At 41.3% G+C, this 12,371-nt stretch overlaps 1 protein-coding gene and 1 pseudogene across 1 annotated transcript in view; one reads left to right on the top strand and one right to left on the bottom strand.

Annotated features, from left to right (window-relative positions):
* Positions 1-12,371, bottom strand: part of DOCK3 (dedicator of cytokinesis 3) — a 182,893-nt gene that overhangs the window by 140,933 nt on the left and 29,589 nt on the right. The window lies entirely within an intron of this gene.
* LOC103300537 (RWD domain-containing protein 1-like) lies at positions 3,260-3,979 on the top strand (annotated as a pseudogene).

Here is a 12,371-nt window from a genome sequence, read left to right as displayed (position 1 = left end):
AAGACAATGGAACAATGGCATGAAAATGATTCCTAAAGAATTAAGATAAAATTAAGACATTTTCAGACATGCAAATGTCTTATACAGAGTAGGAAAAAACATAAACTAAAGCCACTCTGGAAGGCAATTTGGCTTTATCGTCTCAAACTGAACTGTGCATGTGCTGTAATTCAGCAATTCCTCTCCTAGTCACACACCCTAAGAAAAACATGCATGTATGCCGGGAGGCAACACAAGAAGATTCATAACAACACTGTTCTTAATAACAAAAGAGGGAAAATACAAATATCAACTGACAGAAAAATAGATTACTAAAATACAATATATTAGACCTACACACAACTGTTGAATCTTAGACTTCTATTAACTTTTTAAATGTTTACTTATTTACTTATTTCTTATTTTGTTAATCCTCACCTGAGGATATTTTTCCATTGCTTTTTGGAGAGAGTGGAAGAGAGAGGGAAAGACAGAGAGAAACATCAATGTGAGAGAAACACATCGATTGGTTGCCTCCTGCACGCGCCCTAACCAGGGCCAGGCCGGAGGAGTCTGCAACCAAGGTATGTGCCCTTGATGGGAATCAAACCTGGGACCCTTCGGTCGGCAGGCCGACACTCTACCCACTGAGCCAAACCAGCTAGGGCACATTAACTTCTTATTTTTAAAATTATAAGTTGATTTTTTTTTCTTTCAGTGTATAGTTCTATGAATTTCAGCACATGCACAGATTTGTGTTACCACCACCACAAACAACATTCAGAACAGTTCCATCCCCTGCTCAAAAAACTCCCTCATGCTGTGTCTTGAGAGTCACACCTTCCCCCTTCTCTACCCATGGCAATTGATTATTGGTTTTCTGTCACTATAGTTTTGTCTTTTGGAGAATGTCATTAAAATGGAATCATGTTTCAAACCTTTATGACCGACTTCATCGCTCAGCATAACCCCTTTGGAAGTCATTCAAGGAATGTATCAACAGTTCATTCCTTCTAACCACTGGGTAGCAGCACTCCATTCTAAGGCCACACCACACGTTGTTTATTCACCAAATCCCCCAAAGTGAGCACTGGGTGAGGCAGATGTGGGACAGAGTCAATACCAGAGGCTCAGCTCATTGTCCACTGGCATGTTTGCTTTTGTAAAGACGGTTCAAATCTTTTTATTACCTTATTACTGAGTTTTGAGATTACAAGTCATTTGCCATATAAATGTTTTACAAATATTTTCTGCAGGACTGTGGTTATCCTTTAGTTTTATTTACTGTGTTTTGAAAAGTAAAAGTTTTTCATTTTGATTAAGCACATTTCATCAAAATTTTCCTTTTACAGTTTGTGCTATTTGTGTGCTATTTGTGTTCAGGAAATCTTTGTCTAACCCTTCTTTATTTTCTTCTAGAAATTTAATAGTTTTACTTTTATGCTAAGTCACTGGCACACTTGAGGTTAATTTTTCTGTGAGAAAAAGGTTGTTACATCCAGCAAGTGAATTTTATGTTTCCAATACTGTATTTTTCACTTACAGAATTTCTATTTGGTTTTATTCTATTTATCTTACTCTCATGAAGTATCTTTTTACTCACTTAAGCATACTTTGTTCTACTTCAGTGAAGACATTTTTAACTTTACTTTAAACTCTGTTTGCTAATTCCATGACTCATCTAAGGCCACATGTGGTTGCTTTCTTTTCTCTCTTGGTGCTTCCTATGCCCAGTAATCGTGGAATTGTCTCCTTGCCATTACTAATTTTAACTCGTGAAGATTAGAGTTTGTCACTGAAGCCCATTTCCTCAGTCTAAGCAGCATTCTCTGGATGACTGAAACTGCAAACTTGCTCCTTGGGCTGCAGCCCCAGGCTGGTCAGGTCTGTCAGCTGGGCTGCAGTGAGCTTGTTCTGAGCATGCCAGTTCAGGGACCAGCGCGAACTGTGGACGGAATTCCAGGACCCTCTCTCTCAGTCTCTCCCTTTCATGATTCCCACGTTCTATTGAGTGGCATGATCATCATCATTCTAGCTTCCCCAGCCAGAAAGACTGATTTTCCCACCGTCACCCCGCACCTCACTAAAAGCCATGAGAACAAAGACATCCTTGGACAGTTCTCTCCTCAGAGTGTGGACTCCACACCAGTCTGTGGTGTCTGTTCACGCTCCAGACACATTAGGTAGCTCATTTTTTGTTGTTGCTGTTAGTCCTCACCTAAGGATATTCTTTCCATTGATTTTTTTTAGAGAAAGTGAAAGGGAGGGAGGAGAGGGGGAGAAGGGAGAGAGAGAGAGAGAGAGAGAGAGAGAGAGAGAGAGAGAGAGAGGTGGGGAGGGGCAGGCATCGATGTGAGAGACACATCGATTGATTGCCTCCCGTATGTGCCCCAACCGGCAGATGCCCTGCAACTGAGGTATGTGCCCTGGACCAGGAATAAAATCCGAGACCCTTTGGTCTGCGGGCCGATGCTCTACCACTGAGAAACCAGCCAGAGCTGATTTTTTCATTACGTTGAAATATGATAATTTTGTGAAGGTAATCATCAAGAAGGGTCTTAGTCTGTCATTATTGAAAATAGAATCTCTGGACTGCCAATACTCTTGTTTTTTTAAAGAGGCTTCATGAATATTTGTTTCATTACCACGCTTTATTACCTATATGTACATTACATATATTCTTTTGTGTTTATAGTTTAAGAATTAGAACTTTAAAAAAAATAAAGTTACTGTGGGAAATGTTTTAAAATACACTGTAGCCCTGGCCAGTGTGGCTCAGGTGTTGGCTGAGTGTCATCCTATGCACCCAAAGCTCGCTGGTTCAATTCCCAGCTGGGGCACATGCCTGGATTGTGGGCTCAATTCCCAGTAAGGGGGCATGTAGGAGGCAGCTGATAGAGTTTCTCTCTCACATCAATATCTCTCTCTCTCTCTCTCTCTCTCTCTCTCTTCCTCTCTTCCTCTCTCTCTAAAATCAATAAAAACATATTAGAAAATAAATAAAATATATTGTAATAGTATGAATACATAACAGTGGAATGAAACTAAACAAACAGGTAAAGCTGGTTTCTTTTCTCATTTGGGAAATTGGTAAAATATTTCATCATCTATCATGAGAGAAATATAAGGTAAAAAGTCCTTAAAAATTTATATACGAACTGACATATCAAAAATCACCTTTGCAATCCGCCCTCCATATCTGCAGGTTTTCCATCTGCAGATTCAACCATCCAACCATGGATCAAAAATAACCCACTCCTCCCACTCTGGTGGTGTGGCCATGGTCCTGCTGCCGGGCCCCCTGGTGTCTGGGCGCCCGCTGGGTGCAGCAAGGACACAAGGACAGTTATGGCGAGGGGCGCACAGCAAGCTGGAGGCTCTGGAGCCACCTCCCCTGACACTCGCAGTATTATCAGAAAGCCCTCCCAGCGACAGCATTACTGTGACCCCTGAGGCTAGAGAAAGCGAGCACCTTTCCAGACTGCCCGCAGGGTTACACGCAGTGAAAATATCCAGGTGAAGCCCCCCTTTAAAATGCCCTCCCAGGAAAGCCGGGAAGATCATGTGTCTCGGGCATTTGAGTTATTAGCATTACAGGCCGAAGAAAGCCTTGCTATGGTGATGATCTTTACTTTAGTGACAGCTGTGCAAGAAAAATTAAACAAAATAGGCGGCCAAATAAAAACCAGGAGAGAAGAAAAGAAGCAAACGGACATATGGCATTCCTGCTACAATTGAGAATTTCTTAAGTTGGAAAGCTAAGTTTGATGCAGAACTCTCAAAATTTTTTTTTAAATGAAAGAAAAAGAACAAGCAGGAAAAATAAATTAAGTGGGAAGTAGCTATTTGAAACATCATAATCTTGACACGTCTGATATCTAGTTCTCGGAGGGTGCTGGAAACAATGTGAAGGGAGACGAGTCTCTGTGCAGGTAATGGATGAAGTGGAGCTGGAGGTGAGGAGGCTCCAGACTACAATGCTCCTGCTGAGCCAGAGTGACTTCACCGACGAATGGGCTACCCCACCTCCAAAGAGGGCTGATTGCCACAGTATCTGTGGCTATGCTAAAAGGGTGTTGATTTTCCTTTCTTTTTTCTAAGAAAAAAATAATTTTCAGGAGGATATTTCTCTAATAGCTTTCATCATTGAACTTAATAAACTGAACTTAAAATTTCAAATTAAAAAATTCTAAGAAAAATATCCCCAAAAGGTGCAAAACGCAAAACTTGAATGTGCCACATGCTAAGCACTATGCTGAATCCACAGGAATTAAGTGATGTGCTGGCATACTGTGCTGGCATACTCTGCTGTAGTCTATATACGCATATAGGTTACATGATATCTGTTTGGGGGGGGACTGAAACCAACCCCCCTAGGATAATGACAGCTATACTTAGGTTTATGGAGAGTCAAGTTTTACATGGATTTTCAACGGCACAGGGGTGTGCACCCCTAACGTGCGTGTTGTTCAAGGGTCAACTGTATATAAACCAATACATGGAATCAATAAATATACAATAACAACAAAAGATCTCATTTATAGGAGCAACCAAAGGAGTAACTATCTAGAAACAAACTTAGAAAATAGGCAAGATCTGTATAGGGAAAATAAACTTTAAGCCACCACTGAAGGTATATGCAAAAGACTGTGTATTAATATTTGCTTGTACGGTGTATACATATAAAAATGCTGGGCAAATACATAAGGAACAACTGTGGAAAGAGTAAAGGACTGAGTGGGCAAGGGAAACATCACAGGAGTGTGGAGCCATTTATATCTTGGGACTTTTAAGCCATATATTAGCTCTTCAAATACAGGGGTGGGCAAAAGTAGGTTTATTATTGTTTGTATGGAAAACAATACAATAATTAATAATAATATAGGAATAAACTTTCACATATATACACTGTAAACCTATTTTTGCCTGTCCCAATATATGAATTAAAAGAAATAGTCAATAAAACTGTAATAACTATATATGGTGCCAGGTGGGTATTAGAATGATCAGGGGGATCACTTTGTAAATTATGTAATTGCCTGACCACTATCCTGTATACCTGAAACTAATATAAAATAGCTAGTGGCCCAGTGCACGGATTCGTGCACACTGAAAGGAAATTAATTAGAAGAAATATTGTAATATCGCTATTCACCCTTTCTTTATAATAGAGATTAAAGAAAATTAGTAAAATGTCAGAGAGGAAAGCCTGGGAGCCCTTGGGGGATGTCCACCTGCCAGCTTAGGCCTGCTCCCCGGGAGAGCGGGCCTAAGCCACAGTCGGACATCCTTAGTGCTGCAGAGGCGGCGGGAGAGGCTCCTGCCACCACCACTGCACTCGCAGCCGTCAGCCCAGCTTGTGGCTGAGCAGAGCTCCCTCGTGGGAGCGCACTGACCACCAGGGGGCAGCTCCTGTATTGAGCGTCTGCCCCCGGGTGGTCAGTGCATGTCATAGCAACCGGTCGTTCCCAGTCATTCCGCCATTAGGGTCAATTTGCATATTAGCCTTTTATTATATAAGGATTGCCAGTGTGCGTCATATGTACTGTCTGGTCGGACGGACGGTAGGTCACTTAGCCTTTTATACATATAGATATTGAATGTCAACTGAAACTGCAAAAAGAAAACATTTTAAAAAATCCAAATAGACAAATTAGTTAGCATTAGAAGGAGCTAAACCCAACAGGATGAAGTTTAATAGGAATGAAGATGAAAATCCCTAATTTAGGTTCCAAATGATCAACCAAACAAATACAAAAGGTCTTAAAGGTAATACCTGTGAAAAATTTACTTAGCTTTGGATATTTAATATAAAAAGCATGAAATAGTTGCCCACAAAAAGTTAGTCATTGTCAACTTAATTAACAAAATCTTAGGACACAGAACACCAATAGTGTAAGTTCTGTTCTATTCTAAAATGAATAATCAGGATACATCTGGTATGCTGTGCTCAGCTGGGAGACACTTTAAAAGAGGCACTGAGCACTAGTTGGTTTGGCTCAGAGGATAGTGTTGGCCTGTGGACTGAAGTGTCCCAGGTTCGATTCCAGTCAAAGGCACATGCGGGGTGGGGGTTGGAGGGTGTTGTGGGCTCGATCCCCAGTAGGTGGAGTGCAGGAGGCAGCTGATCAACGATTCTCTGTCATCACTGATGTTTCTATCTCTCCCTCTCCCTTCCTCTCTAAAATCAATAAAAATATATTTTTAAAATAAAAAAGAGGCACTGATAACACTAAATCAAAACTGGGAAACAGATAAAACTATGTCAACACTGCCCTGAATTATCTGTGGACTAGAAAGAAGCATAATACCAAAAAACAAAACAAACAAAAACAAAAAGTGACTTCAAAGAATGCTGATGCTACTTAGGATATAATTATAAACATCAAATATGTCAAGATAAATAAGATACCAGCCTTTATTCAGCTCCGATGAAATTCAGTTTTCAGGAAAAAGACTGTTGTGCACATTAAATGAGATAATAATATATGTTAAGAAAATAAACCTAAGACACAATAAGAGTTTAATAGATGTTAAAATTCCCTTCTTAACATGAGTGGTTCCCAGTGTCAACAAGATGAATGTGGCACATCAGGACTCCCATGACCTAATCTCTTCTTCATCCTCTAGCTTCACCTCTCAGCAATTCCTCAGATTCACACTTTACCTGGTTGGAATGATGAGAAATTGGCTCCCTTATGCCCAAGCTTTTTTATACCTTTGTAAATGGTGTTCTCCAAAATACCCTTCTTCCTAATACTCTCACCCTCACTCCAATCTTCTGAAAACTTCTATTCACTTCTCAAGCCCTAACCCATGCATGTCCTTCTCTTTGAAATATTCCCTGACCTACCCCAAGCAAACTTAATTGTGTCACCCACTGGTCAGCAGTCAATAAACATGCACTGGGCATCTTCCATGTGTCCAACAAGATACCAGGTGCTGAGGATACAACTGTAAATCAGACAGACCCAGATGCTGCCCTCGCAGAGCTCCCAGTCCAGTGCAGAAGAAAAACAAGTAATCCCTATGAAATGTGCTGACTGCTATGTGAAGTACATTAAAGGTGTAATGATGCATAGAGCAGAGGAATCAAACCTGGTCCAAAGGTCAGAAAAGGCCTCCATGAGGAAACTGAAACTGAACTGAAGGATGAACGTGAAGAAGACAAAATAGGTGAACAATAGGAAAAGTGTGAGAGCAGCAAGTGTGAAGAGCTCAGAGAAAGCACAGCTCTCCAGGATCTGAAGACGGTCAATTGGTGGGAATACCACTGAGGAGGAGGAGGCTTGCAGTTATGCAGTTAGAGACAGAAACCAAGGTCAGAGCTCCAAGAAAACAGAGGCCAGAGAGAACATGCCACATTTTAAACCACTGAGAGGTTCAATATAGCAGACTAATAACTTGGTGACCAGGCAATGAAGCTGGAGAGATAAGCAGAAGCCAGAGTAAAAGGGGCTTTTAAATCATTTTAAGAAATTTGGACCTGACCCTAAGAGAAGCAATGTAAGGGTTTAAGAAAGTGAGTACCAAGATCTGGTTTTAGTAAAATCACCCAGGAAGTAAGTGTAGAAAAGGGAATAGGGAAGAGGATCAAAACTGAATGCAGGTAGACCAATGAAAAACTGATACAGCAATCCAAAGAGATCCTGGCTGCCTTCTACCCGCACCTCGAGAGTTCTTCAGAACCATTAATACCTGGTGAGGACTGAATAGACGGCAGAATTCTAGCTTCATATGACTGCTATCATTTGCTTAGACCCCAGAAGGTGCTAACGCAAGAACAGGCTGGAGGACACTGGAGGAGCGCCAGTTCCTAGACAAGTAGTTCAGGTGCTTGTGAGACATCCGAACGGAGTTACCGCTACAGTGGAATACAGGCATTTGGAATTCAACATACAGACCTGCAGTAAAGAGTATTATTACCACACTGGAGACAGTAACACTTCCTCTGTGCCACCCCCATATCCAGGACATACCAGAATTACTGTACCTGAAACACTAAATGTGACCATCAATTCTCGAGGAGCTCAGCCTTCAGGCTGAACACAAAGCGCTCAGCACGTTCTCCAGGACTTGAAAGTGAACTTCTTTCTGCATAAACTCAAAACAGGCTCCATAACTCATCTCTTGTTCCCATTACTCATACCACAGATTCCCTTCACTAAAACATTTAGTGTCTAAAATTTCAGTAGTTTCCCAAAGAATACAAAAGCAAATCATAAATCTTAACCCTTTACTTCAAAATCCTCAACCTCAGGTATACATACCTCTGCAGGCAGATGGAAGTCCTACTAAAAGATACAGAAAGAACCATAGATGGTTTTTCAAAAAATTATTTCAACCTAATTTCTTACCTTAAGGAACTTGTAAAAGAATAGAAAATTAACCTAAAACAAGCAGCAGAAGAAAATTATAAAGATTAAAACTGAAGTAAATATAACAGTAAAACAAAATAGAAAAAAATAGACAAAACCAAAAGTTAGTTCTTTGAAAACATCAATAAGATTAACAGACCTTTAGCTAGATTGATGGGGAAAGGGGAGAGATAGGGAATTCACTTTACTAAAATGGAGAATGAAAGATGGTACATCACTACCTACTTTATAAAAATAAAAAGGATTATAATATGACACTATTAACAACTATATACCAACAACTTAGGTAAGATATAAACTGAACAAATTCCTAGAAAGACACAAATTACTGAAGAAATAGAACATCTAAATATGTCTACAACAAGTATAAAACTCAAATTAATCATTTTAAACGTTCCCACAAAGAAAGGCATTCCCCAGGAAAGCACAGGACAGATGGCTGCTCTGGAGGATCCTACCAAACATTCAGCGAGTCATTCATATCAATCTTTCATAAACTCTTGCAAGAAACATAAAAGTAAACACCACTTTCCAACTAATCCTATGAGACCAGTATTACCCTGATACTAGAATGTGACAAAGACATCACAAAAAAGCTACAAACCAGTATCTTTTCATTAATACAAACACAGCAATCAACAAAATGTTACCAAACCAAACACAGCAACACTTTTTTTAAAAGTCTGATTATACAACATTATTGAGTACCCCAGGAATTGCAAGGTTGATTCAGCATATGAAAATCAATTAATATAATGCACAATATTAATAGAAGACTAAAACCACACAATAATCAAAGTATATACAGAACAAGCATTTGACAATATCCAGCATCCTTTTTTAATAAAAACACTCAACAAACTAAAAATAGAAGTGAATGTCCTCAACCTGATAAAGGACACTTCTGAAAAACTCATCATAAACTAACATCATAATTATGATGTGAGACTGAAGGCTTTCCCCCAAATCAGAAACAAGACAAAAATTTCCACTATCGCCACTTCTATTTAACACTGTAGTAGAGGTACTAGCCAGGGCAATTCAGCAAAATAATAGTAATAATGCATCCATATTGGAAAGTAAAACTCTATTGGCATATATCATTCCAGCCAGATGATAGGATACTTTATATAGAAAAATCTAACGAGTCCACTAAAAAATACTAGAATGAAAAAAAAAGTTCAGCAATGTTGAGGACACAGATCAATATATAAAATCAGCCCGGCCAGGGCACACGCCAAGGTTGCAGGTTTGCTCCAGTAGGGGATGTGCAGAAGATAGCCAATCAATGCTTCTCCCTCATCATTGATGTTTCTATTCCTATCCCTTCCTCTCTGAAATCAAATAAAAATATACATTTTTAAAAAGAATGAATTTGTACTCCTACTTAACACTATACATCAAATTAACTCAAAATAAATTAAAGACCTAAATACAAGAGCTATAAAATGCTTAAACAAATGAGTAAATCCTGAGGATTGTAGATTAGGCATTATCTCTTAGATACAATACCAAAAGCACAAACAACAAAAGAAAAAAATAGGTAAAGCCAGTTTGGCTCAGTGGATAGAGCATCGGCCTGCAGACTGAAAGGTCCCAGGTTCAATTTCAGTCAAAGGCACATGCCCAGGTTGCAGGCTCGATTCCCAGTAGTGGGCATGCAGGAGGCAGCCGATCAAAGATTCTCTCTCATCACTGATGTTTCTATCTCTCTCACCCTCTCCCTTCCTCTCTGAAATCAATAAAAATACATTTTTTAAAAAAGTGACATACACCTTGATCAAGTAGCGTTTATTCAGGGACAAAAAGGATGGTTCAACAGCCACAAACCAATCAATGTGATACACCCCAGGAACAAAATGAAGAATAAAAATGATATGACTATCTCAATAGACACGGAAAAGAACTTGACAAAATTCAACATCCATTTATGATTAAAAACTCTCAACATGTGGGAGAAAACATACATCAACATTATTAAAAAACCACGTATGACAAACCACATCATACTTAATGGTGAAAAGCTGAAAGTTTTTCCTCTAAGAGCAAGAACAAGAAAGAGAAGGATGCCCACTCTCACCACTTTTATTCAACATATATTGGAATTCCCAGCCAGAGTAATTAGGCAAGAAAAAAAAAAAGGCATCCAAATCAAAAAGGAAGAAGTATAACTGTCTCTATTTGCAAATGTCATGATATCATACATAGAAAACCCTAAACACTCATAAAAAAAAAAACACCCACAAAACACTATTAAAACTAATCAGCAGCCCTGGCTGCTGTGGCTCAGTGGTTAGAGCATTGGCCTGTGGACCAGAGGGTTGTGGGTTTGATTCCTGCCCCCATTCGAGGTGCATTTGGGAGGCAACCAATCAATGTGTCTCTCTCACATCTCTCTCTCTCTTTCTCTCTCTTTCAATCTCTCTCTCCTTTTCCCCCCTCCCTTCCACTCTCTCAAAAAATCAATGGAAAAAATATCCTCACTCCTTGGGTAAGGATTTAAAAACAACAAAAAAACACAAAACTAATCAGCAAATTTAGTAAAGTCATAAGATACAAAATCAACATACAAAAAACAGTTGCATTTTTATACACTAACTAGAGGCCTGGTGCACGAAATTTGTGCACTGGAGGGGGGGAGGTCCCTCAACCTGGCCTGTGCCTTCTCACAGTCTGGGAGCCCCACAATCAATCACCCCACAGAGGGAGGCCCTGCCCACCCACCGCAATGCCGCTGGCCAGGTAGCCTGGGCCTCCCTCTGTGGGTGATCATGAAGACCCCGATTGATCGCCCCACCAGCCAGTGGCCTGGGCCTCCTTCTGTGGGGCAATCATGGGGCAATGGCCAGGACCCCAACCAATCACATCACACCTGCCTTGGCTGGCCTGGCACCAGTGGGTGTCATAGCATGGTTGTATGAATGATTGTTCGCTGTTTGGCCGTTCGGTCGATTTGATATTACACTTTTATTATTATATATAAGTGGCCCAGTGCACAAAATTCGTGCATGGGGGGTGGGGTCCCTCAGCCCAGCCTGCACCCTCTCCCATCGGGGACCCCCTTGGGGGATGTCCGATTGCTGGTTTAGGCCCGATCCCACCTAAACCAGCAGTCAAACATCCCTCTCGCAATCTGGGACCACTGGCTCCTAACCGCTCACCTGCCTGCCTGCCTGATCACCCCTAACTGCCTCTGCCTGCCTGCCTGATTGCCCCTAACCCCTTTGCCTGCCTGCCTGATCGCCCCCAACTGCCCTCCCATGCCGGCCTGATCTTGCCCCCAACTGCCTTCCCCTGCTGGCCTGATCTCACCCCCAATGCCCTCCCCTGCCAACCTGGTCGCCCCCAACTGCCCTCCCCTGCCAGCCTGATCTTGCCCCCAATGGCCCTCCCCTGCCGGCCTGATCTCGCCTCTAACTGCCTCTGCCTCGGCCCCCACCACCATGGCTTTTTCCAGAAGGAAGTCGGACGTCCGGAAGATGGCCAGTTGACCCAGTCTAATTAGTATATTACCCTTTTATTAGTATAGATAGATTATATGGGATAGGAATGCTTAAATGAGGGGAGGAGCCTTTTTCAGCAGGAGGAGATGCTATTGGCAGACAAAAATACATAATCCCTATATCTGGACTGATAGCCAGCCATATGCACTATACTGCCAAACCAGTCATTAAAAAATTGAACTGCTTTCTTACACCTTATACCAAACAGCTGTTGCCCTTAAAACCTCTCCTTAGCCCCCACCTTAGGTTCTGCCTTTGCAGTTCACCCAGATTAGATTCTGATTGGTCAGTTTCTATGCCAGTCAGTGTCAAAAGCTCCGCCTCCTAGGCAGCCATTGGCTCCTCGCAGTTCAACCAGATTTGGTTCATATTGGTCAGTTTTTATGCCAGTCAGCGTCTCCGGGCCTGATCAGAGAGGCGGGGCTGATCAACAGCCACACCAGGCTGCTGGCGAACAGGTTGAACTGCTGATCTCTTGGAGAGAGAGAGGCGCAGCTGCTGGTGAGGCCCT

This window comes from Eptesicus fuscus, chromosome 18, assembly GCF_027574615.1.
Source record: "Eptesicus fuscus isolate TK198812 chromosome 18, DD_ASM_mEF_20220401, whole genome shotgun sequence".
Taxonomy (NCBI): domain Eukaryota; kingdom Metazoa; phylum Chordata; class Mammalia; order Chiroptera; family Vespertilionidae; genus Eptesicus; species Eptesicus fuscus.
The sequence above is the reverse complement of the archived record's forward strand: the minus strand, read 5'-3'. Positions and strand labels throughout refer to the sequence as shown.